This window comes from Myotis yumanensis, unplaced genomic scaffold (genome assembly GCF_028538775.1).
Source record: "Myotis yumanensis isolate MYYU_CA2020_CCGP unplaced genomic scaffold, mMyoYum1.0.hap1 SCAF_14, whole genome shotgun sequence".
Classification (NCBI taxonomy): domain Eukaryota; kingdom Metazoa; phylum Chordata; class Mammalia; order Chiroptera; family Vespertilionidae; genus Myotis; species Myotis yumanensis.
The window spans coordinates 46,016,778-46,042,635 of record NW_027223765.1 but is presented as its reverse complement, the minus strand read 5'-3'; the positions used below and the strand labels follow the sequence as shown (position 1 = coordinate 46,042,635).

Here is a 25,858-nt window from a genome sequence, read left to right as displayed (position 1 = left end):
GTTAGAACGGTTGGCATTCTAAGCTACAAACTGATGATGTGGTCTTGCTTTGAAGAAGTGAAAGCTCATGATATTGCTTAAATCATTTTTTAATTAGAAATGATAAGCCCGAGTGATAGCTCCAGGGAAGGGAAGCTTTCTCCCAGGCAGGCCTGTCTTGGCCCGCGGGGCTCTGGGCTGCTCTTAGAACTCTGCCCCCTTCCTTCCCAATCTCTCCGGTGGCTCCTGCAGACTTCAAAGTCATCCATGTAAAACAGGGAATATGCCTCCTGTAGTAACTCAGCATTTATCTCAGACACCCCTATCAAAGTTTTGCTTTCTTACTCTCCTTTCAAGGATCTATTTATCTATTGAGGCTGTTTGTTTTTTTTTTTTTTCTTTTAAGGTGGAAGATCTTGTGTGTGGATTAAAATTATCTAATTAAAAATATCCAATTTTAATTCCTCAACTTCTTTAAAAGAATGAGATTCAATACAAATTTAAAAGAAAAGTATTTTCATAAAACCTACAACTCCCTTTGTTCTGGGGAAACTTTCATGATACTGAAGTTAAAAATACAGCTTCTTTATGTAGAATATCACCAACTGTTGAGTATGTACCTCACTCAGCATATCACTACCCTCACACTCACCACAGGTCATACAAAAGAATGACATATTAAAATAGGAAATGTATCAAGATGATTATCCTTTTAAATGGGGTCAGGCCAGACTTTGGAAAGCTAGCTAGGGCCCAATTGCTTGTAGGCCACAGTAAAGGACTAAGATCAAATCAAGACTCATCTCTCCTGATTCCCTGCCCCCACCCCATGCTCTCACTTCCAGCCTCCTGCTTCCTTGCTATTGGCAGGTCACATCAAACCACCACCACCTGGGGCCCCTGCACCTCTTGTCCCCTCTGTCTGGAATTCTCTTCTTTCCTCCTTCCATTCAGTATTTGATTCAAATGTCACCTGCTCAGAAAGGCAATCTAAACTAATGCCCTGTTTCTTTCAACACTTTAAACTTGCCTTATTTTTCTGCATAGTATTCACTATCTGCTACCACATTGCAGATTTATTTGTTTGTCTATAGCATCCACTACCACGTAAGTGTCCAAGGACAAGGTCATTGTCTCTAGCACTCAGAACAGCCCCCAGCACATCATGGAGGCTCAAAAACCCTTGCTGAGTGAATGAATGAATGAGTGACAATAATTGACATTTCTTTAGAGTCCAGACCTTTCTCTGAGCTAGGTACTGTGCTAAGTGCCTTACTTGCATCATATTTAGTCCTCATAACAATTCTGTAAGGGAGATACTATAATTTTCCCATTTTTGTAGATGTGGAACCAAGGCACAGATAGGCAAAGTACAGTGGGGCCTTGACTTACGAGTGTCCCGACTAACAAGTTTTTTGAGATACCAGCTGTCTCTTGGCCAATTTTTTGCATTGAGTTGATAGAGTAATTTGAGTTAACGAGCTCCTTAAGGAGCTTGGTCTCGGAACGAATTAAACTCGTAAGTCAAGGCCCCACTGTAACTTAAAGTTACACAGCAAGTAGTCACAGGCTGACCTTGAACCCAGAGCCCATGCTCCTAAGAACTAAATTAACTCGTTAGACACTCATCGAGCGCACCCCATCTCCAACACCCAGGCCAACTTCACCCTGGGCTCAGCCCAGAGCCTGGGCCCCTGGATGTCTTCAGAGCAGCACTGTCCAATAGGAACAGAATGTCTGCCACACCTGTCATTAAGATTTCCCAGTAGCCACCTTAACCACATATTAATGTTAATAATGTGTTTTAACACAATATATCCAAATATTATTTCAATATATTTATAATATAAACATAATATAAAACTACTATATATATAAACATTTATTGAGATATTTTACATCCTTTACTAGAGGAAGTCTTTGAAACCTAGATATTTTACACGTCCCACACATCTCAATTCAGACTAGTCACATGTGTTAGTACTCGTTAGCCCTATGTGGCTAGTGGCTGCCATATTGGAGAGTGCAGTTGTGAAAAGAGGTCAGTCTCTGGGATGAAGCAGATCTGGTTCCCATCCTGCACTTGCTAACTGTGAACTTTCCTGCTATGAACTGGGCATCGGGTCTCTACTTCATGGGGCGGAAGTGAAGACGATAAGGTTTCCATATGTGAGACTGTCCACTCCTCTTAGCACAGGAGCTGGCTGGTAGATGCTCGGGACAGATGGCTTTTCCCTCCCACCCAGGAAAAAGAATCTGCTGAGCACAGCCTCGGGGCCTCTCTTCACTCCAGTCCAGCCTTTTGAGCCAGGGCCTCTATTTCCGCTGTCTGCCTTGAGTGGGAGGAGGTTTCTCGTGGGAGGGAGGACCCTGGCTTGAGTCCTTGCCTCCTGGACCATCTGGCTGAGCTTTGAGAATAGGCGACCCCTTAGCCCCTTTATTGCACATATATAAGGATGTGCATATCCTCGGGGGCGCCTTCCTGGAAAAGTGAGCTGTCAGCTCGCTCTCCTATAGCATCCACTCCTATAGCATCCACTTCCATGTCCCTACTGAGCACCTTTGGGCTGGAGGGAGTTTAAAGAGCGTGTAATTCAACCTATTGTTTTACAAAGAAGACCGTGATCCAGAGAGCGGATATACCTTAGCCAGGCTCACACCGTGACAATGCAGGCATAAACCTGGACCCGCTGTATTTGCATCTCTCTCCGAACACACGTAGGGACAGAGCCATCGGGACACCCCTGTATGGACTGCTGATGCCTCTGTATGTTATATGCTTATCTTTGTCTTTTCACAATCTGCACTTTATTCTAAGCACCGGGCGCTCAGGACAAGCAGGCTGGTGTGAATTATGCTCTATTCCCAACAGCCTTCAACTGTGTTTTCCTGCCTGTTTTCAACCCTTGATCAATTGGTCCCAGGTAGAACTTGAACATAATTCAGATTAGCCTATTTGTGAGTAGCTGAAGTAAACCATGACTTATTTGGCCATCAATTTCATGCTCAAAATGTAGTATTAAATATTTCATCTTTGTGGGTTTTTTTTATAAAAGGCCCTGCTCTGGGTAATGGACTTTTATCCATTAGCCTACAGATTTTTTTCTTATTGTGATATAAGCCCACATACAAAGCAAAAAGAACAGAGCTATATCAAATATATGAATTGCAGTACCTTTTAAATGGCAGAGAGGAAAAATTATAATTGCCCTGTTTGGCTGTTAAATGTGCTAAACCCTGACAAATTCTCACTGTGACAATCCTGGAGTATAATCCCTTAGCAAGTGCACCTTTTATTCAACTACAGAGTTGTACTCACTCCAGACACAAGTGCCATTAATTAATAACACCCTCAGCAAACTCGCAGAGTCCTTAGTTATGAAAGGTAGCCTGCTCTGTGCCTGGCTCTACCATCCCTTCCCCCGGAGCGCACACTGGAGCACAGGGACACGCTGGAGGAAGGTCACCCCCAGGAGCATGATAAGCAGCAGCTGTCGGACAAGGTCAATGACAAAGCACGCCTGCCCTGCAGCCTTCCCGTTGCCCCTGTGGAGGGTGCGAAGGAAGGGAAAGTGTTTCACATCTTAGGAACTTTCTCAAAATTAGTTTCTCTCCTGCAAGACTCAAGTAAATATAGACTAATCCTTTTTCATTTCGACTGAGTCTCAGGGAAGAGTAATATCAGCTGAAGATTTAGAGACAAATAAAGCCTGCCCTTTATAAGCTGCCTCAGAACGAGAACGCCTTTTGGGGAGTCTGCGAGGTGGACCCGGGGGGGTGCACATCGAACAAACGTAGAAGACGGAGCCTTCCTGGCTTCCACTCCGGGGTGGTTTGCTCTGTTCTGCCTGCTCACTCCCACCTCCGACTCAGGCCTATGTAGTTTCCTTTGCCAGGAGCTTGGATAAAGGGGGTGAGCCCTGGGGGCTGCGGTAAGTGACCCACACCTGCAAGCTTGGCGATCGTCTTTCTTGCATGTTTGGCTTATTCCTTCAAAGAGAACACAGTGCTGAGTCTGTGGCTGCTCTACACAGGACAGCCCCAATGTCACTGCAGAATGGAGGTCTGCGTCTCCCCTCCTGGGGGGCCGGCTACACAGTGCCCAGGGCTGGTCGTTGCCTCCAGGACATGGATCTGGAGGACTGGGAAACAGGCCCTGTTCAACAGGAAGTTCAACACTTCCCCATCGCAAGAAACTGCAGTTAATCAGCATGTACGACGTGTCACAGAGGAATAGTTGTGAGTCAGAAACCTTCCTGGGAAGTTGCCCTGCTCCCCGGAGTGCAGCCCCATAGCCCTGGGTTTCTGGCCACTGCGCATGGGGTGACCCTTCCTGCCTCTAGATGGAGGACAATCACGTTGCCGTAGAGATACTAATCAGAGTGGCTCCCTGATCCTTGCCACCTCTCTCCCACCTTCGCCTTTACCCACTTTCTGCAAGAGATTGCCACCAGCGGCTTTTGTGGTCCAATTTCTGACTCCCGTTTATTAAGAAAAAGCTGGAAAGCAGAGGTCAGGGGTGCCTGCCGTTAGAAAATTGCTCACCTTGTTTTCGGTGTGAGCAGAATGACTTTGCACGGCTGTCTGCCTCCAGCCTGCTAGCATCTAAGTTACTTTTAGAAGAAGGGACTTGTTACCCAGGAGTTTTATGTTATGTTGGGGAATGTGGTTGCTTGGATCTAAAACCATTTCTGTGTCAGCCGGGACTGGATGCAAAGCGGGTCATTTTCATGCTTCTCGGGGCAAGAATCACTGCCCGTGAAGGACGGCGCTCGTCCTATTCCTGTGGCTCTGCTGAGCCTGCAGACAGACCACCGCACTGGAGGGTGGGTGGCTGCAGCTGAACCCTGCCCCCAGCATCTGCATTGCTTTGCGGCACTGGGAGCATTTTGGGGGAGCACGCTTTGGAACTGGATCAGGAAGGAGACAGGCTTGGAGCTGCTCACCATCACATCACACTCAGTAACTCCCTCCAGAGGCCCAGCCCACACTCTGGACGAGTAGACCAGACTCTGGAGTTGGGGCGTGTTCAGACCTCCCCCGGTGATTCCCACAAGCAGCCAAGTTGAAAAATGCTACCTTTAGGAGACAGAAGCCTGCTGAGTGTTTGTGGTCCCACATCTGCCTTTTGTACTCTATCAAGTTAGACTGACTGACTGGCAGCCCCCACCCATGTTCCCCCACAGGAGACAGATACACTGATCTCTCGTCTTACTTTGGAGCAGAAGAGGGCGCCTTGCTTTGGGCCTGTGGGCCTGTATGAGGAATGGAGCAAAAGGCAGGCATCTCCTGGGTATGCACACTTCGGAAAGAGGCATTGCCCTGAATGTATGCGGAGACAGCTGGCTCTGTTGAAAACCGGGGACTCCGCCCCTTTCCTATGGAGAAAGACTTTACCAAGCTGAGTGGCACCGGCCCGTTCCAGGGGAAGTCAGGGTGGCCTTCGGCACCTCCGCTTCCACCCTGACCTCACTAAGTCATGACCACAAAATGCAAATCGACCTCAAAGACTTTCCTGAAGGCTCCAGGGAGAGAGGAATGAGAAGCTCACAGTGCACGCCACACAGCAGACCGTACTTGAAACTCATCCGCACCGTCCTCATTAGACATCTGTGTTTCCCTTCCCAGTGCAAGGCTGCTTGCTCTCCCCCCAAATCTCTTGACTGTCAGGAGCTGCCCTCTGCCTCCATCCCTGCTCTGCACAGTACACCCTGAGAAAGAGCTTCATCACACCACCGGTTACTTCTCCAGCCCGGCCTCGCCCCGCACCAGCTCGTCTGCCACTGTGTCTGTTAGGAACTTAGAAATATTGGAAAAGTACACATTCACCTTCATGTTCATCACCAGCCAGGCTCCAGGCACCCTGGGCGCTCTGTTCTCAGAACTCCAAAAGCCCACGTTTTCCTGATTACCTACCGCACGGCCTCAGCCGGCGCCAGGTTCCCCAAATGGGCTGGAAACACCCTGAGGATGTCATTGGTCACCTCTATGCACCTCTTCTGAGCCTTACATGCCAATAAGCACTTTTATTGATCTGCCCAGAGAGCATTGGAAACACTGCTGTCTACAGGTGGTACGGAAGGAAACTAGAGACAGGAAGAAGGGCACACAGCGTGTGAAATCCGATCAGACGATGGGAAGATAAGTACGTGGCCCAGAGGCACTCTCTCCGATAATGAGCCCGAATCTCCCCTGCTTGGCTAAGTACTGACATGCACTTGCTTTGACACTCGGGGGTCTCGTGCCTGCTGGCTCCCGACTGGAATGCAATAGAGAATAAATCATAATAATGACAACAACAGAGGCTCACATTAGTGAGGACTCAGAAAGGACCTGCAAAGCACGGCTGGGAGTGCTTTCCCGTGTTAACCCGCTCAGTTCCCTGCACACCTCACAGTGTGTGTCTCACATGCCGAGAGACGCACAGCCAGTGCGGGCGAGGCTGGACTTCAGGCCAAGTGTTTGAGCCGACACGGTCACTGGCTGTTCTCCAGCAGGAAAGCAAACTCTGCTTCCTTGCACACTAGTTGGAGAAAGGAAACTTGGAAAGACAGAGCCTTAAGAAGCGAGGTCAACAGTTTGGGCGTGAAAGCCGCATGAGGGATGGGCTGCAGGAGCCTGTGAGTGGGCTGACAGAGAGCCTGCCGCGGAATGGATGGGGCCGCGTGGAGACTCAGAAATCACCGGGCTGGTGTCGGGAAGGGCGGGTGCGGGAATAACACGGGGCCACTGCGTTCAAAAGACCAAAAATAACACTGAAGGAAACCTCTCCTAGGACATAAATCTGCCCTAGACAGGCGAGGCGGAGGGAAAGAAAGGGCACATCCATTTCCAGGCCTGCACAGATGCCTGTGACTCAATGTCAATAGTTGTTCAAGGACAAGGGCGATGATGAATGACTGGGAGACGACCTGTGTGTCCGGGCCAGTGGGTGGTGCTGGGCACCACAGGGGAGCGTCCCAGTGTCATACAGGAATGAGACACCCCGCTACAGCGGTGCACACTGAAGATGCATTCACCCCACTCTCCCCTCACAGTGGACGTAGGGGAATCAGACCCTGAGCTCAGATGTGAGGCTAAAGCAGAAGTGATTCGATTTCCTCATTCCGATTCCAGAGGGGGCCAGATGCACTGGCAAGGGAGGTCCTGCCTGCCCTTTGCTCTCTGACTGTTACAAACGTACAGGAAAAGGTAGTGCTAGACTCGCTGAAAACTCCATGTCCAGAGGCTGACATGTGCGCCGTCATCCAGGTGTATGGGCCCATGTTGGGTGCCCTGGGACTCACACGGGAACTGACTGGCAGGTGGCTGGGCCTTGGCACCTCAGCCCAGGTGTGTTGCACTCAAAGTCACAAAAAGCTAACAGGAAGTGAAGTCCCTTGCAAACACCGAAGGAGAAGCTCATTCGTGCTTCCAACAACATTCCTCAGGATCTCTTCCTGCTGGTTCCCGACTGGAATGCAGTGGAGAATAAATCATCATAATGACAACAACAGAGACTCACGCTAGTGAGCCTTATAAAGGACTTGCAAAGCACGGCTGTGAGTGCTTCCCTTATTAACCACCTGTTCTCTGCACACCCGACAGTGCCAGCTACCCCAAGCGTCTCTTAGTGCCCGGACTTTCAATCTTCCCCACATTTGATGAAATCTAGCCCATAAATTCCTCATCCTTCTTCCCCTCCTGTTGAACTTTCTCGTTGCTGTAACCTGCTGTCCTTACCAGTGTCCTCCAAGCCAGGAGCCCAGCTAGTCCTGTTCCTGAGCACACCCGCTTTCTGACAGCTCCATTAAGGCCCAGAGGCCAAGGCCCCCAACAGGTTCTTTTTTTTGGGGGGGGGGGGCAGAGTAGGGGTCAGAGCTATGTTCTAGGAATTTTATTTCCAAATAAGATGAACTCCTCCCCCACCCCACCATCTTTTCTATTTTATGCAAAGGACTTATTTGTTTTAGGCTTGGCCCATATTTTTATTTTTTTAAATGTGTTTTTATTGGTTTTTAGAGAGAGAAGGAGAGAGAGAGAAACATTGCTGACAAAGGAATATCATTGATCAGCTGCCTCCTGCATGGCCCCTACTGGGGATCGAGAACACAACCTGGGCATATGACCCGACAGGAAACTAAACTAGTAACATCTTAGTTTCTGAATCGACACTCAAGCACTGAGCCACATCGGCCAGACATGGCCCAGATCTTTAAGGTGACTTGGCTGTGAAGCAAAGCTGACTCAGCCTGCGGCACACTAGCTCACCAATTCCCCCAATCCAGGGGCTGAGAACCTCCGACTCCTGTGGAGACCTTGCTAGGAAGCTCTCTCCAGATCCGTGGGCCTCTCTCCTGACTTGAGTCAGAATGTGGGGGAGAGACTCAAGAAGTGTGTGTTCTCACCAGGTAGTTCTGATAATGCCTATGTCTGAGAACCCATTCTTACCTCATTAATACAGGTCTGAAATGGCTTCAATTATATGTAAGACTTGGGTCCATAGAACAGACTCTTAAGGGACCATGTAGCTGACTGCGCAGGTTGTGGGCACAAGCTATAGACAATGGGGGCACCGAGGGGGGGCAGGCTTCAGCAAGATTTCACAGAATCTTCCCTCAACTGGATGGCTTCTTGTACAATGTTAATGGCAATCTAACAGATTAGCAGTGAGCAAACTTACGTTTTATGTATTGCCATGACTCAAACATTGCCATCAGTTCTAACTTAGATGTCTGTTTTTATGTTCCATCATTTCCAGGCATGAAAAGCAACTCGAACAAATCCCAAGGCATAAGGAAATGGGCCTGTTCTCAGGACTCTGCAGCATCGGAAATGAAGCCAAGCAGACTTTATTACATCCTCCAATTCGGCAACCTTTTGCTCAGCATTTTATTACCCTGCGGAAGCCACCCGGTTATGTTTCAATCACCATGACTGACAGGCTAACTTCAACACCACGGCATCGGCAGCCCTTCCGCCCTCCTGGTCTGCACCCTCAGAACAGAGCCCTTTCTAAATTGTCCCTGGGCCTGGATGGAAATAAAATGGCAGTTAAGATATTCATCTCCTGTTGGCTCACTTAAACATTGGTATTTGGGGTCTGCTGAAAGTTACAACTCAGGAGGTCGATCTCTTAGAACTACTGTGTTTCCTGGAAACCAAGGGTGTGTTATGCGGAGATAAGATTTGCAGTTTCCATTTTGGTAGGTAAGATACTAGAACAGGAAATGTACAACCACTCCCTAGTCCCATTCTTTTCCTGCAGAGAGGCGGAGAGGAAAGAGCTTAAGATGGCAAAATTAGCTTCCCAAAACGAATAGACACGAAATGCAGTGATCAGACACCTCTGACGGGCTGAGTAGTCGAATGTAAGGAAGGGAAGGGAAAAGCTCTCAGCACTGTCATAGGAAGCACATCCCTGGTCTACAATAACCAGTTTCTCTAAGGGAGGATGAAGGAAGGAGGCCCTTTCTTCCCTCATATATTCATAAAAGGGGGAGAGGGAGTTTATAGAGAAAAATAAACTATATCAATAGCTCTGCTACAAAGAACCAAACGCAGAATTGTTCTTTTTCACCACACGCCTCCTGGAGAACCCCTTTGGCTTATGTCCCACTCCCAGAACCTGGCACCATCACCAACATGGTGTTTTCCGTGACTTCTGCAACAATGACCACAGGCTGGTGGCTTCAAACAACAGGAAAGTGCTCTCCCAGGGTCCTGGAGCCCAGGCTTCCCGAACCCAGCGAGGCCGTCTCCCGCCAGAGGCTCCACAAGCTGTCCTAGTTGGTGGCCGCGGCAGTCCTTGGCCATGTCTCTCTCTGCCTCTGTCCTCACATTCCTCCACTCCTCTCTGCATCTCTCCTCTCTGCATGTCTTATAAGGACACTCGTCACAGGCTTAAGGTCCCATTCAGATAATCCAGAATGATATCCTTAAGGTCTTACTATCTTTAACATAACTATATCTGCAAGGCCCTTTTCCAAAATAAGATAACATCTTTATTTGAGGGGTTTTGGGTATCCTATTCAGCCCACAACTTGGGACATTTGGCCTTTGACTGCTTCTGATCCAGTTAAGTCAATAGACTGAGTATGACTGACTTATATCCATTTCAAACCTTCTTACATGTCTGTCATCGCCCTGCTTATTGACAGTGATTGTAGGAGCCTCCTTGATCTGGGAAGCCCGCTGGTTCCCAAGCCTAGTCTGGATGCTGCTTTCTTAGCTGAAGGTAGAAACTACTACAGCGTGAACAGGATATGCTCAGAAGGTGAAATGCCAGGGAGGAGGTGGCAGTGCTGGCAACCTCACCCAGCCTCCGGGCTGCTGGTTTGTGGAGCAGGTCAGACATTGACCCCGTCTCAGTTTTGAGAGCAAATGCCACCAGAATGCCTGCCCCCTGCCTCTAAGGCTAATTCCACATGTCACTTATTGGCTTTCGATCAAAGAAATAAGTAAACCGTCACTGAGAAACAGTGACTTGAGTCATACTGCAGGCCCACCTGCAGTTTGGTTTCCATTTTGTCTTTGCAATTAAAACCCTACAGGAGCCTCATTTCTGCCTGTCCACCCCTCGATTTCCTCACTCCAGGCTCTTCCTGTAACTCTGCCCTGAATCTCTCCTTCCAGGCCATCTCCAGGAGCCCAGGCTCAGCTGGAGGCATGATGGTCCAACATTGACTACTTACAGTGCCTTTTAAAGGATGTGCTAAGAGCTAACAGAGCCACCTGATAGGAATATGTAGAAAAACAGCTATTACTCCTTGTGCTAAAGTGGGTCTGGCCTGCATTTAGAAAACACAAAAGGCCAGGGAGAGCAATGCTTAAGTCAGAACAACGTCCCTAACAATAATAACCTTCTTTTTCTCTCTGATTCCTCCTTAGGCATAAATACCCACTAGGTTGTTTCTGTTTGGAGAGGATAGTTTTATGGTAAACAATAGATAACTTGGAGGTATGTGCAGGTCCATTTCTATTGTGCTGGTGCCTTTCTGTATTGACAGCATTAGAAAGAAGGTGTCTTATGTTGTTCTTTGTGTCCTTACTTTTCAAACTTCGGGTCCATTCCTTATCTTTATTGTTCCACTCACAATCAATATCCAAATGATGAAAGAAAATAATACTCTATTTTTGGCAAGGAGCCTGAAAGAACCTTTTCCCATGATTATCGTCACCACAACTAACCCAACGTTACAGAACAATACTTGTCAGACCCCATCTTGTCTTTCAGAGGGCAAAAAGGGGCTGTGTCTCTGAGCAGAAACCTCTCCCATCTGTCCTCTTCTGTATCCAAGCTTGAGACTTGGGTCTGGGCACAGACCTCCTCCTTCCAGTGGGCTGTACCTCCTAAGTATACCTGCCCAACATGCTGGTAAAAGAAGGAAATGAGCCCTAACCGGTTTGGCTCAGTGGATAGAGCGTCGGCCTGTGGACTGAAAGGTCCCAGGTTCGATTCCGGTCAAGGGCATATACCTTGGTTGCAGGCACATCACCAGTAGTAGATGTGCAGGAGGCAGCTGATCGATGTTTCTCTCATCAGTGTTTCTAGCTCTTTATCTCTCTCCCTTCCTCTCTCTGTAAAAAATCAAAATATATTTTTAAAAAAGAAGAAGGAAATGAACTATTGCTGTATAGTTATTGTAGGTATATTTGCAAACGTTATTTTATTTAATCCACACACGATCTCTATATGACACACATGGAAATTTAGACTCAGAAAACTTAGGCAACTCACTCAAGGTCACACAGTTGGTAATAGGTGGGTTTGGGATCAACTCACATCTGAGTCCAAAACCTATGCTCTTTAGAGAAGAACTGTAACCAAGGACTCTCAGCAAAGTTAATAAGTACCTTTCCTAACTTTTCTCCTAATTGTCTATTGACTGGGCAGGTTGGTCCTTTGTACTGACACTCAAAGGAAAAGGGGGAGAGATAGTCAAGGAAAGGCAGGGAAAATCCAAACATTCTCAAGGTGAAAGCATCCCTCTAATCATGTAAATGAAGACCACTAATGGCATTCCTACAACTTAATAACATATGGCAAGGGTGTTACTAAAAGTGCTTACTATAACCCTGAGGCAAATGTGCTCACCAAAAGGTTAATGATTATGTATCCTAGAAATAAAACAACATAAAATAATTCACATGTGATTACTGAATAATAGAGATTGAAAATATGGGTCAGTCCTACTTGGAACCACCACCAACCCTCAAGCATGGTCACACACTTGTAGTTCATTTCAGTTCTGCAAACATCTTGACCACCTACTATGCATCACTGGCTATGGCTCAACAGCCAGAAGTGAGGCTGCCCCAGAGGTACTGCTGGAAAGTGGAGTTACTGTGGACTGCAGAGGAATGGGAAGAACAGGGCTAGTTTCAGCAAGAACATAGGTCCTAGGCACCTAGAAGATTTTTCTGAGTCTATTATTACTAATATTATTATTCTTTTTTTCATATAAGCCTCACAAAAAATCAGCCAGTCTTCTTTCTTTCCACTCTCTCTTCCTTCTTCTTATATTTATTTAACAAATATTTATTCAACACCTACTGTGTGCCAGGTATTGTATGTACCAGGTGCTGGTGCTATAAAGCTGAGCAAAAACATTTGGAAGCAGCGATTATCCTCCTTCTGTAGGTGAGGAAACGGAAGTTTAGAGGGTGTGTGACTTGCTTAAGGTCACACACTAGTAATAGTGCATGTCTGTGTACTAAAGCTTGGGGCTCTTTGCCCAATCAAGTTGTTTCCCAGATGGCAGGACAAGAGAGAATAGTAGATGCTCTACGAGTTAACTCCTGGTTTTCTGTAGAGACAGGGCCCAATAAACAAAATTAGCTGGGGAAGCAATCTAGGCCTCTCAGGTTCAATTTTTTATCAATTCAATGAGCATTTACTAAGTACCATCTGTGTGTACATCTGGGGGGTGGGGGTGGACTCTCAGAGAGCAATTGTGGCTCTTTATTTCACCCTTATGTCCTCTCCCTTGGCCACAGGATAGCAGCATTTCCATCACTCTCTGAGCATTCTGTCTAGTGAGCCTGGCCCGGTGAGCATCTCCCTGTCCCATGCTGTTCTTAAGGAATAAGACCCCCAGATTCCAAATGAACCCCATCGTGCTGGCCTACGGTCACACTTTAGTGAACAGGCTTCCCCTCCAAGTTGCTCAGGGCTCCTTCACCACCTTTATGATTTTCTATCCCGCCCCTCCCCTTTTTCTTCTCTCTCAGAAGGTAGCTCACAAAAACAACTCCAGAACCTTGAGAGAGTCTAAAGCAGTGGTTCTCCATCAGCGCCACCTGCTGGGGAGGGTTTGTTAGAACTGACAGCAAGGCCCCACCCCCAGTGCTTCCACTCAGTAGGTCTGGAGTGGGGCCTGACACCTTCCCAGGTGATACTGATCCTGGACCCACACTTTGAAAACCACAGGCCCGACAAGTAAAAATAATTCTTTTTTTATGCTGAATCCAGCTTGTTTTTCAGGCCTTGCACCGAACATATCTTAGTCCACAGGCAATGTACTGCAAGTTAATTCCAATCCATCCACTCACGCATCTCCTCCGGTAGGTTTTCGGAGTTATTTAACACCACAGAAGACTTCCTGCCTGGGCTAATTATGTGATTAGTTTAGATCGATAGGAGATGAACAAAGGAAAAGTGGGGCAGCTGCAGCTCACAGCCAACTTGATAGAATGGTGCTATTTCAGCCAAATTGGGGTCAGCTGCTGAAGAGTTCAATGTCCCTATTATTATTATTATTATTATTATTATTATTATTGAGGTATAATTGACATACAACATTATGTTAGTTTCCGGTGTACGACATCATAATGTGATATTTGTGTATATTATGAAATGACCAGCACAATGAATCTAGTTAACATCTGTGACCACACAGTTATAATTTTTTCCTTTTGATAATTTTTAAGATTTACTCTTAGTAACTTTCAAATATAGGATTAACTATAGTCACGATGCCATACAGTATACCCCCATGATTTATTTTATAACAGGAGACCTCCTTCACTCATTTTCCCATCTCTCTGCCAGCACCTGTCAGCCACCAATGTGTGCTCTCTCTCTCTCTCTCTGAGTTTGGTTTTATTTCCTTTTGTTTTTAGATTCCACATGCATGAGAGATCATATGGTATTTAAGGCTTCAATGTTGCTATCTTGAGGGAAATGGAACTTGCTCCTGCTATAGCTGAAATTCATTGAAAAATCCATTCCAATTTAAGGAAGGACAAAAGCCATATACCTATAGCTTTGGAAGGTTGTATCAGCGCAGAAGTCTCACATTTTCAGGAGAAGGGAATGAATGGTAGGGAGCCTGCACTGACTGTGCATCAGCCACGCACCACTGACCTTTTGATGCAGGTAGGACTATCCTGATTTTACAAACAAGGAAGCTCAGAGAACGGGTCACCCAAAGCCGTGGTGATGATGATGGTGACAGTAATAATAGTGCCTAACATTTACTGAGCTCTTACTGTGGAATTATGTCCTAGGCACTTTTTTTCTAGGTACTCTATGTTACTAGCTCAGCCAATCTTCACAACTCTTTGAGTAAGTTCCATTATTATCCCATTTCACAGATAGGAAAATTACAGCACAAAGATGTTCAACTTCCCCATGGTTGTCCAGTTAGCAAGCATCAGACATGGATTTGAACCCAAATGGTGTGAATCCAGAATCTATGACATTTTCTTGGCTGAGATACAAACCCAAGTTGACCAAACTCTGAAGTCCCATTGCCCTGCTGTCCTAGCCCTTCTCCTGGGGAAAGAGCCTGGGGGGACTCTCCCACTCACACCCAAAGACAACACTAAATACCCCCACCACCTCTCCATCCCGCTGCAGAGCTTGGCTCTGTGTATTCATAAAGACCTCACAAACTGGCACGTAGAGCTCTCGGGCTCAAGAGAAGGTGGCTCCCATCTGGAAGGGAAGCCCCCATGTCATTGCTCGAGTGAAGTTTTCCCAGCTTCAGTTCTTCCCCACCTTCCACAGTTTTGCCATATCTACATAATACCTGTGTATTTTTCTCACTACACTCTCCTCTACTCAACTCTCATTTTTACTTACATTTGTTCAATGAAACTCAAAGCTACTGAGGCAAATGGAAAGCCAGTACCCATTGCCATAAATGGAAGCTAACCAACAGGATGAACACAAAGTTAACTCAATTCTAGCTACCTACTGTGTATGGGCGCTAAAAGCCCTGCCTCTGGGCCTGCCTTCTCACTTTATTTTAAAGGGACATTGGTGTTAGAGAGATGTTAGAATACACTAGCACCAGTCCCCCTCCTTGAGGACAAAAGAGACATGGAAAGGGAATAATGTGTCACCTTGTGATATGATGGTTTCAATGGATGTTTGGTCCATGGGGGGGCGGGGAGGATACAGACCCAGCTGGGTGTGGCCCGGCAGTGCCATGTCCATGCCCTAGAGCCAGCGAGGCTCCTCTGCTGCTTTCTATGTAACAGGTGCATCTTGAAAGGGCGCCTCAGGGAAGCAGGCAAAAATGAAGAGAGAAAAATGATCACACTGCCAAAGAAGCAGAAGGAACTTCAACAGAAATAGTGATTAGAGAGGAGTTCACCCTTTGAACAGAAGCGCCTTTGATAGTGCCTTCCTCTGTTCTGTTGTTCAGTTGCAACCATGGATAAGCAGGAAGAAACAAATGAGCACTTTTGTGTATCACCAGCATGTCATAGCAGAAGCGATGGCCCCTTCGAGGGGGGAATTCTATCTCCATCTCCATCCAAACGAAGAGAAGTGAAGGGAGGGGAAGAAAGGGAAGGGAAGAAAGAGAAATAAGTCCAGCAAAGAGGGTTTGGTAAGGCACCCCTACTCCCACCTCCAAGGGCCCTAGAACATTCATAGTCTTCAGTGACCTGAGAAAGTCACTGATCCTCCTCCTCCCATTTTTTCCTTTGACTTGGTTAAGCACCTTTGGGGATATAAATAGTCTACATGGCAGTAGGTTTTAAAAACTTATTGCATAGATATTTTAAATAAGAAAGAACTCAACAAAACTGCCTTTCCATAAAGCATATGGATCATGCAGACACACTCCTTGAAAAGGGTCTCTGCGGGGGTGATGAGAGAGCGCTTTCAATGGAGCAAATGCCATGCCCAGTGCTTTGCTGCCAACAACCAACTAATCCTCACAAGAAGCCAGTGAGATGAATCCTATCATCATTCCCATTTCACAGACTAGGAAACTGAGGCTGGAGAGTCTTAGGAACTTGCCCAAGATCATGATGTTAGTGAATGCCAGAACCAGGCTTACACCTGGGTCTGTTATGCACCGAAGGTTTTGGTCTTAACTATCAAGCTCTGTTGATTCCCTGATGGAGAGGAACTAAATATTCATTACCATTTCTAACTAATTATATATCATTAATTATATCATTAAGGCCACAGAGAAACTAATAGGAGCCAAATGTTTCCCCAAGGCTCTATTGGCCCAATGTTAGTTTGCACAAGACGCAGGAGCCTGATAGCTTTCTCATATTAAGATCTTACTTCTCCTCCCTGTGCATATCACAGATCAAGTACTAATAAGCATGATCAAATACCAGTAGTTGAGGTTTATTGAGCACTTATTAGATGCCAGATGTTATGCTAAATATCCCCTATGCATTTTCCTCTTAATCCTCACCCACCATCTTATGAGAAAAGTGTTGCCTATGAGAAAACCAAGGCTCAGCCATGTTCAGTAACTTGTTCAAGGTCCCTCCACCTGTAGGGGTCAGAGCAAGAGTGGTGAACCCAGCCATCTCTCTGCAGACCGCAGAGCCCACACTAGGACATGGTGCAGTAGTAGGATCAAGGAGCACACAGGTCAGGGACTCTGCACATTCCTTCTCCAAGACTGCAGTGATGGATGAAAGGAACTCATGGAAATTTCTGGGGGACTTAGTATCTACTAGGCCTTTGTCTCGGCCAGTGATCCAGAGCAAAGGCTAGCTAGAGGTGGGCTCTTCACAAACCCTCGTGCTCTCTGCACTGCTGCATGCAAAAGGGAACGCAGCCTTCCTTTGGGGTCTCAGGGAGGCTGTGTGCCCACAGCCAAATTCCTGTAAATTAGAATGTGTCTGTGTCTGTTACTCCGTAGGAGAATCCGAAGCCTTCCAGAGTTAGTGTTCTGGAAACTCTTCCAAGTACCTGCCCCGCGTGTATTATATTTCTTGGTCTAGCTTCAAGACACAAACTTGAACTACATTTTATGGTTTAATTGTGCAGAATGAGGAGCTGCTACACCTAAGGTTGTTCCACAGCAACAGGAATGTGCACGAAGTCCAGAGGGAACTGGCTACAGAAATGCATATAGCCCAGGGCCTTCCCCTGGGAATGGCATTCTGTCCCTCTGGGGTGGGGCCCAGGGAACTGCACCATGGCAGCAATCTCAGGAGACTGTTCTGAAGTGCACAGGTTGAAAAACACTGTTCGATTTCTCCTCTCCTAGGGGGGTTCTCATCCCAAACTCAGATGCTTCCTCCTCCAGCACTTTTTTTTTTTACTATCCTCACCTAGCTCTGTACTTCAGTTCTGAGATTCCATTGCCACTGGGACCTTCTACTATATTTCACAAATAAGTCAGAGATACAGGGAGGGAAAGGGGTTAGGGGCAGAGGGAAGATACACACAGGGAGATAGGAAGAGGCTACGTTCTAATGACATGGTTTGGGCTTCCTGGATCCAGCTACACCTGAAGCCAACAGACCCCTGAGCTTTAGTTGTGTGAGCCCAATAAGTGCTTTCTGGGGTTATAGCTACTAAGCAGGTGAATGGCAAAAAAGGAGTAAATCTTATCCCCTCCCCCTTGGCCCAGTAAAGGAAAACAGATAAATGTGCATAACACCATCTATATATATAAAAAACCCTAATATGCAAATAGACCGAATGGCAGAACAACTGAACCGGTTGCTATGACGTGCGCTGACCACCAGGGGGTGTGCGCAGAACACAGTGGTCATCAGCAGCAGGTGGCAGAGCATGGAACATGGAGAGCGTTGGCTGTGGCGGGATGGTGGAGCAGGTGAGTGGGGGTGCCAGACCAAGGCGGGGCACTAGTTGCTGTCATCGGGGCAAGCCTCTGGTGGTTACTGAAAATTCTTTGCTCCTGTGCACCACAGTCCCACCAGGCACTTGCACCTGCTGCCAGCACAGGCCCTGGCCCCGCTCGCACCCGCTGCTGGTGCCTGCCCCAATCACTCCACGCCATCAGCGGGTGCAAGTGGGGCCAGTGCCGTCAGCATGTGGGAGCGGCAGTGGTGGGACTGAGGGCCGCTGGAGGGAGGAGCCGGGAGGGGACACCAAGAATGGGCTGAGACCTGCCCCTGTGCCCACCACAGCCTCATGGCCCATGGTTCCTGTCAAGGTGCATAAATTCGTGCACTGGGCTTCTAGTTATTAAATAAAATTACTCAACCCTGCTTTCCCTGCCTGTGTGAGCCTGCCTGGCCCTTTGTTTTCTCATCGTCACCATTAGTATTATGTCAGTGTAATTTTGTGGTTTAATTGCCCAGGATTCTGTGCCCAGGGAGCCATGGGTAAACAGATGATGGCTATTGTTCCTCTAGGATTATCACATCAGAAGTAAAGATATTAAAATAGAAATCCTGGCCTGTCATCACTTTCTGTTTCCAGTCCTGGCAGCTGACTGACAGAAGAGCGCTGCTGAAGCAGGCTCCACAGGCTCACTGGGTGAGAGTTCACGCCAGAGGCTGCAGGAGAAAGGATGGGGGTCAATGGAATCAGAGGCCTTGCATGGCCCTCAAGTTTTTCAGGATGGATTGGACCTGGGAATCCAGCAGGGCTCTCTTACAAGTGTTAAAACTCTCTTACCATCTCTAAAACGCTTTTTAAAAATGTCTTGCTTTCCTCCTTTGTGCTTTAGTATTGGGTCCCATGTTCCCTGGGATCCTGGGGTCATGAATTCCCATTGTGAGCTGCTGACTTGTGTTCCCTAACACCAAATTGTTCTTTAGGAGACAGAAGCGGGAATAAAAGCAGGTCCACAGACCAGAACACTCCCTGCCTGGTCTGGGGCTGCTGAGCTCCAGTGAACAGGCCAAGGCAGACTGGATCAGGGCCAGAGCATCACCCTGGCTTCCCGAGGCCACAGCTCCACAGCCGTCGCAGTGCCAAACACTGTGCCCCGTGCTTCGCATTCATTCTCTCCTTTGACTTTCACAACTACCCTCTTAGGTTGTCCATCGACCCACTGACAGATGAGAAAAACCCAGCTCACAGAGGCAAAGTGATTTCTCTGAGGTAGCACAGGGAGCACGTGGCAGAGACTAGCGTGGGCCCAGCTCTTTGGGACTCCAAAGCCTGAGAGTGTCACCAAAGAGCCTAAATGTGAGCAATATTTAGGAACAGGGGTCGGCAAACTATGGCCTGTGGGCTGGATCTGGTGTGGTGTGGCCAGATTCAGTCCACGGGCCACAGTTTGCCTGTTCCTAAATATGGAGCACTCCTTCTACAATAAGAGAAGTGAGTTGTAACAACATACGGCCCACAGGGCCCACGGAGATAAAATATGTACTATGTGCCCTTAAAAAAGTTTACCAGCCTGTGGTTTAGAACACTGACTTAGGAAATCAGTTTGACTGAAAATTCACTTCCCTTTGCTAGCTGTGTGCCCTCAGTTTTTCTCATCAGAGATTTGGGGATCCAAGAGCACTAGCCACAGTGAGGATGTGGTGAAGATCAAGTGAAATATCACATTTCAATCAAGCCCCTGGCATAGTGGTTGGCACATCTAGGAAAGGTAGCTCGTACTTGCCCTACAAAACTATCAAACACCCAGTGCAGCAGGGTCATGTGCTAATTCCCACTGGAGGACCAAGGGGCATGACGGAGGCCTTGGTTGTGGGGTGGAGGGTGAGGACGTAGGTAAAGGACAACCTAAGTTCTCCCACCAGCCTTTCTGGAAGGTGTGGGCCTCTGGTGACTGGCTTTATCAGGGCCGCACAGCCCTTGCCCGCCAGACCCTCCTGGGTGCCTAGTCTCTGGAGTTGGGCTCTGAGAAAGAATGCCCGAGAATCAAGGTCAACCTAAGGTGTCCTTCACACAGGACATTGTTTGGTTCTCCTTCTTTTAGCCCACCATGGAAGGTAGATGTCACAGACAAATTAAATGGCGACCCAGGACTCTATGATCTTATTAATGCATCAGAGATTCACAAGAATAGCTTCTCTTCACACCAATGACAGATGGTTTTCTTTATTGCAAAGGTCAAGTGTAAGTCTGTTTATCCTCTGTATTTTAAAGTTCTCGGTGATTAGTAAACGTAGGTATGAGCTGAGTGGGACATGCTGAATGCATTTTTATGCCAGATTCCTTTTCTTCCTAAAACATGAAGATGTCTTGAGAAACCACAGAGCTCCTGTTGGCCTCATTGGAGCTCACACAGGGGCTCTTTGTGATTACGCTCATAAGAAATCACAATGATACTTCTCTCTCAACACAGCGAGGGTTTTATCCCGCTGAAAAGGATCTCACATCAATTCCGTGCAAGCATCGCACATCGGAGGCAGCCTAGAGTCACAGGGATGAAACTCAGTATGTGAATATGTGCCCCCAACACCATCACCCTCGGTTTTCCACAGCATGTTGTTCTAGCCAAGAGGAGAGACTGTGAGCTCAGTGATATATTGAATGCTTAACGCAACTTCATTAACTAGAGCTAAATGCTAACACACACTGTCCCAGCTTCCAGCACAAATTAGCATCTATAATAAGGCATATAATTAGCTACCACCCAAATGCTGTCCATGATGAATACGCCCCCAAGAGCCCCAGGACTGCTCTTTGATTTCCCTGAGATGGGTCTGTGGTAACAAGCTGGTTCTCACATGTCTCTCATCCATTAGTCAAATGAGCTGGGAATTGACAAGGTTCTGGACAAACTCATCCACAGTCAATAATGGAAGGGCAAGGAGAGTTAGCTGCTTTCCTGCCATAGGAAGGGCCCACAGGGAGTTAAGCACAAAGTCAGGGTGGACGTGGAAATAAAAGGCAGTTTTCCTGACCACCGGCACTCCAGCCCTGGTCAGTGAACACCTAGAGCCCTTGGTAAAATCCATGTGGGCACTGACATCTCCAGAAACATCCATCCACATCATGACCCTGCATCTGGGCGGCTGGCCACGTACAAAGGACTTGCAGATCTGCCGTCCCTTCCAAACCCCACTGAGAGAGGTTAAAGGATTTGCCCTAAATGGTAACAGAATATCGCCCCAAAATATACCACGTTGACATGTGGACCTGAAAGCAATCAAGACCCAGCTGACTCAGGAAAAGCTTTCTCCTCCCCTGTTAACTGCCTGGAAGAATTCAGATGGGGCCTACACAGGGAGAAAGCTATCACCGGAAACTTTTCTCCAGAGAGACTACTTCAAATGACAGGGTGACCTTTCTTTACCAAACAGCCCCTCTTTTCACCTTTCCCCAAAGTGAACTGCTTTCTCTCTTTTAAAGCCCCTAGTCCCCCCCTCTCCCTTTTTAGAGCTCCAATTGTATGGCTGCCTTTGAGTCTCATACCTTATGGGGTTCCCATAGGTGCATATGCAGCTAAATTTTTTTTCTCATGCTAATCTGTCTTTTTATTATAGGATGGGTCTCAGCCAAGAATCTAGAAGAGTAGAGGAAAAATTATTTTTCCACCCCTACAGCCCAAAGGTGCATCAGGGACAAATACTGAAGATAAGCCTAAAATCCCACATGCAGTTCATTTTGGATCAATTCTTCATTGAGCAGCCATTCCTTGCCATCCACGATGCTAATGTTTGGGATTCCTCCCACAGCTACTGTTAGTGCATCTCCAGACTGGGAGTCTGTCGATTCGTCTCCACTTGTCTCTCACTCCTCAACCACCACTCCAGGCCAAACCACTATCACCTGAGCCTGCCTTTGGTGACAGACTCCAGGCCCCTTCTCTCAGATTCCATGCTTGCTCCTTTATAATTTATCCTCCACATATCAGCCAGATTGTCACTGAAAGGAGTCAGCCAGAGCCCATTTCCCACTTTAAACCTTTGAATGGTTTCCTACTGTGCACAGAACAAAGCCCAAATGCCTGTCCCCACCTACAAACTTCTCTAGGGTCTCGCCCCTGCCAACCCCTCTGACCTTCTTTCCTCACCAAGTTCCCACTTTTTTAAATGGCTTTTCCTTTTTGTAAATTCAAAGGCACCAAGCTCTCTCCTGCCCCAATGCTTTTTCATTTTTGATTTTCCTCTGCCTGGGATGTTCTTTTCCTATACTAGTCTTAGGTGGTTTTCTCTCAGGGTTCAAGTCTCAGCTGAACTACTGCCTCCTCCAAGCGGCCTTCCCTGTCCAGTCTAAAGGGAATCTCCTCCGTATCATCTTACTGGTTACTTCTTTCCTTCCTCTTGTCACTTTCGGAAAACATCATGTTTATCTCTTTATGCACCCACAGTATAACAGCATCTTCTCCATCATCCCACAGCTGCCTTCATACATTAACTGGGATGCAGACTTTGAGCAAAAACGTCTCCTAAAGGACAGAGTGACTGCATGACTGAACTGAAACAATGCCCGTAGAATAACAAGTATTCCCGTGTCTTTTCCCCGGGACTGAAAAGCCACACTAATGCATCCATGTGATAGATTCATAAAATGGGCAAGCTCCTGGGCTTGTCATGGGAGACATTCTAATGTCCATTCTTCACTTGCTAAGAAAGCCTCAAGGATCCCTAATGCAATGGTCAGGCAGACCAAGAAAGGAGGCTGACAAAGAGAGCATGATCTTTATGGTAAAGGTGGTTCTAAAATCTATTTGTGGGCTTATCCAAAGGACAAGCCATGTGTGAATACCCAGATCTGTTGCACAAAGGTCCCATTCATGGACTCTTTGCTCAATGAAATCCTTTCTAGGCTCAAAGGAACCCATGGAAAAGGCTCTTCTTATGTCTTCTGCTCTGGCTGCACAGCCTTTTCTTCACCTAAGTGTGTAGGCTTGGAAAGCGCATTACTCTAGGCTCTGGGCCCAGGCAGCTGAAAAGCCTTCAACTCTAAGACACGAAGTCACATGCACAGCTTTGCTGCTGGCCTTCCATTGCAGCCACTCATCACTAGAGTGGCAATCCCAAGCCCTATACCTCACCTTGTACTACTTGGGCCAGTTTGTGGAAGCCATTTTGAAAACAGCAACAACAACAACAACACACACACACACACACACATAAACCCTAGTCCCAGGTAGGATGTCTTATTTGTTGTTTTCTATGATCAAACCTCCCTAAACTTTGACAAGCTCCCAATGGACACAGGATTCATTCATGACTCCTTAGAGGGGCCCTGGCGTACTCCTAGTCTGTGGCAGAGACATGGGACAACACAGCTAGAAAAAAAAAGAGAATTTTGGCAAAAATAGCTTACTGCTCCAATAGTGAGTGCAGTGACTCTGACAGGTGTTTTCTGAGAGTTCCAGAAGTGTCCACACGATGCAGCTATTGAATTAGGTCTACGTATCTGTGATGTGCTGTGGGGTTTTTGTAACTATTTATCTTAAGCCTTCTTCCCTTCACATTACAAATTAATACATAAAGCCAGATGGTGAGTATCAGGAGGGCTCCATCAACAATGAGGTATTGATTCTGCTGTGTAGCGATGCTCCCTAGAACAAGGCGAAGAGACTAACCTCTGCTTACTTGGAGATTTGAATATAGCCTTCTGGACAGCCCTGCAGGCAAGATGGTAAGATTTCCCCCCCTTCCCCCAAATAGTATTTGGCTTCTGTGCAACAAGAAGTGTTTGAAAGCTCCCATGCCTCCCCTGCAGCGAACTGATTTTCCATGGGTATTGGTCTCCTGTGTATGATAAGTAGGTCTGAGGAAACTGCTGAATGTATTCACTTAAAATAGTCTCTCTGCACCGATGGCTGAGAAATTTCCGTGGGGCTGTTGCACTAGAGTGCTCTGCATAATTGAACACAGTGTCTGCAAATAAGACTAATAACCATAGTTGTTCGAATGATTACCATATCATAGATCGTAATCGTCTACCGGAAATGCTTCGATGGTAATGTTGTTTCCATGGCCGGCCAACTCTGTGCTGACAGTTGTCCATACCAATGGGATGGCTGCCCGCTTCTTGTTCAGCCATTTGCCTACTCATCTCTGTTCTTGGCCAAATTTCTCAACCTACAAATATGGAAGTTGCACTAGATGATCTCTGAGATTCTTGCAGGATCTGACCTTCTTTCTGGGCTTGGAAGAGTGAAATCACCCTCTTTCAAATGCTCAATGTGTACTGAAGGATGGAGCTCTGCCATGGCTACACAGATGGTCAGGGCTGACGCCGGTATTCTGGTGGTCTCAAAAGCCCTTAGCCCTAACCAGTGAGTTCCTTGGGCAAAGGAAAAGTAGAGAGTGGAGCCACTCACTCTGCCATCTTCACCTACAAGAACCATCCACAGACTTAGAAAAAAATGTGCACTTCCTGCTGCTAACTGGGCAATAGTACCCTCTTCTCAGGAGAGAAGAATGTGGAGCTCAGGAGACTGATGTCACAAGTTGCTCTCCTACTAGTCAGTTGAAGGAATTCTTTGCACAGACTAGTTGTACCATCTTCTGACTACCCATGTGGTAAATAGAGATGGTCTGCTAGAATCCCAGAGTTTGAGGAGACAGAGCCAATAGCTTGGTATAATTCCCTCACCAGTACAACCAAGCACATACATGCATGTGGGCACATGCACCCAGCTGACGGCAGCTGCTCAGTTAGCACATCCAGGGAGAGGCTTACTTCTTAGTGAATTAGTTAATGGATCTTCATGAAATGTGCTGCCCCGTGGGCACAAGTGCAATATTTCAACTGCACCCAAGTTTTCAGTCACTAAAGCTATTATAGCAACCTCACAGTCCACACCTCTTACCCATGGCCCTGGATCTTGGAGGAGGCCAGGCTGAGAGCTCTGCAGGCAGGACGTGCCGATGGGAGGCCAACATGGGATTGCTCCCAGGGCATGGCCTGCACTCTGTCTCTCCAGACCACAACCCCTGCAGCTCTGCTCCTGCTGACCCGCCTGGCTGGCAGGGGCAAAGCTGAGTGATCAGACCTCCAGCTCTGGTGTCTGAGCCCAAATTATGGCTTCTCCACTCCCTTTGTGGCACTTGACCTGTCTGAGCCTCGCTTTCCTTCCTTACAGAATGAGCATAAATAATGGTAACATCCTTAGTCACAAGGCAGTTAAGAAGATAAATTGAGAATAGACATAGCATAAGGATCTAATTCTGTCCTGGGCAAATAATATTGTGTGAGTTTCCTAGGGCTGCTGTAACAAATTGCTATGAACTCCGTGGCTTAAAACCACATAAATTTTATCTTATAGTCTGGGGGTCAGAAGTCTGAAATCAGTTTCACTGGCTGAAATCAAGGTGTTGGCAGGCCAGCATTCCTTCTGTGGTTCCAGGGGAGATGTGCTTCCTGGTTTGTTCCAGCTCCTAGAAGCCACCGGTATCCCTGGCCTGTGGCCCCTTCCTCTGTCTGCAGAGCACACCTTGCCCTCTGCTTCTGTCCTGCCATCTGCTCTTCCCTTCACTCTCCAGTCCCCCTCTTACAATGACTCTGGTGATTACACCAGGTCCTCCTGGATAATCAGGATCCTCTCCCACTTCAAGACCCTCAACATCATCATAATGTGGAAAGTCTCTCTTGCTACGTAAAGTAACATATACACAGGGTTCAGGGCATGCACATAAGTGTAAGTTTTACTATTATAATATTTCTTTCTGTCCTTTATCCCCCTTTTATCAAGTAAAATTCACATATGCTAAAGTGACAAATCTTAAATGTGCCATTTATGAATATTTATAAATATGCACCCCTGTAACCACATCTCATGTCATCTGAGAA

General features: G+C 47.1%; 1 protein-coding gene and 1 long non-coding RNA gene across 8 annotated transcripts in view; one reads left to right on the top strand and one right to left on the bottom strand.

Moving 5' to 3' along the window:
• FHIT (fragile histidine triad diadenosine triphosphatase) overlaps positions 1–9,004 on the top strand; it is a 1,340,207-nt gene extending 1,331,203 nt beyond the window's left edge. For all 6 annotated transcript variants that reach the window (XM_070391629.1, XM_070391628.1, XM_070391627.1 and 3 more), the window contains one exon: positions 8,720–9,004. The gene's annotated coding sequence lies outside the window, so the exon portion shown is untranslated. The remainder of the gene's footprint in view (positions 1–8,719) is intronic.
• The window catches only part of LOC138992728 (uncharacterized), a 283,495-nt gene that overhangs the window by 32,218 nt on the left and 225,419 nt on the right, over positions 1–25,858 (bottom strand). The gene's annotated exons all lie outside the window — the stretch shown is intronic.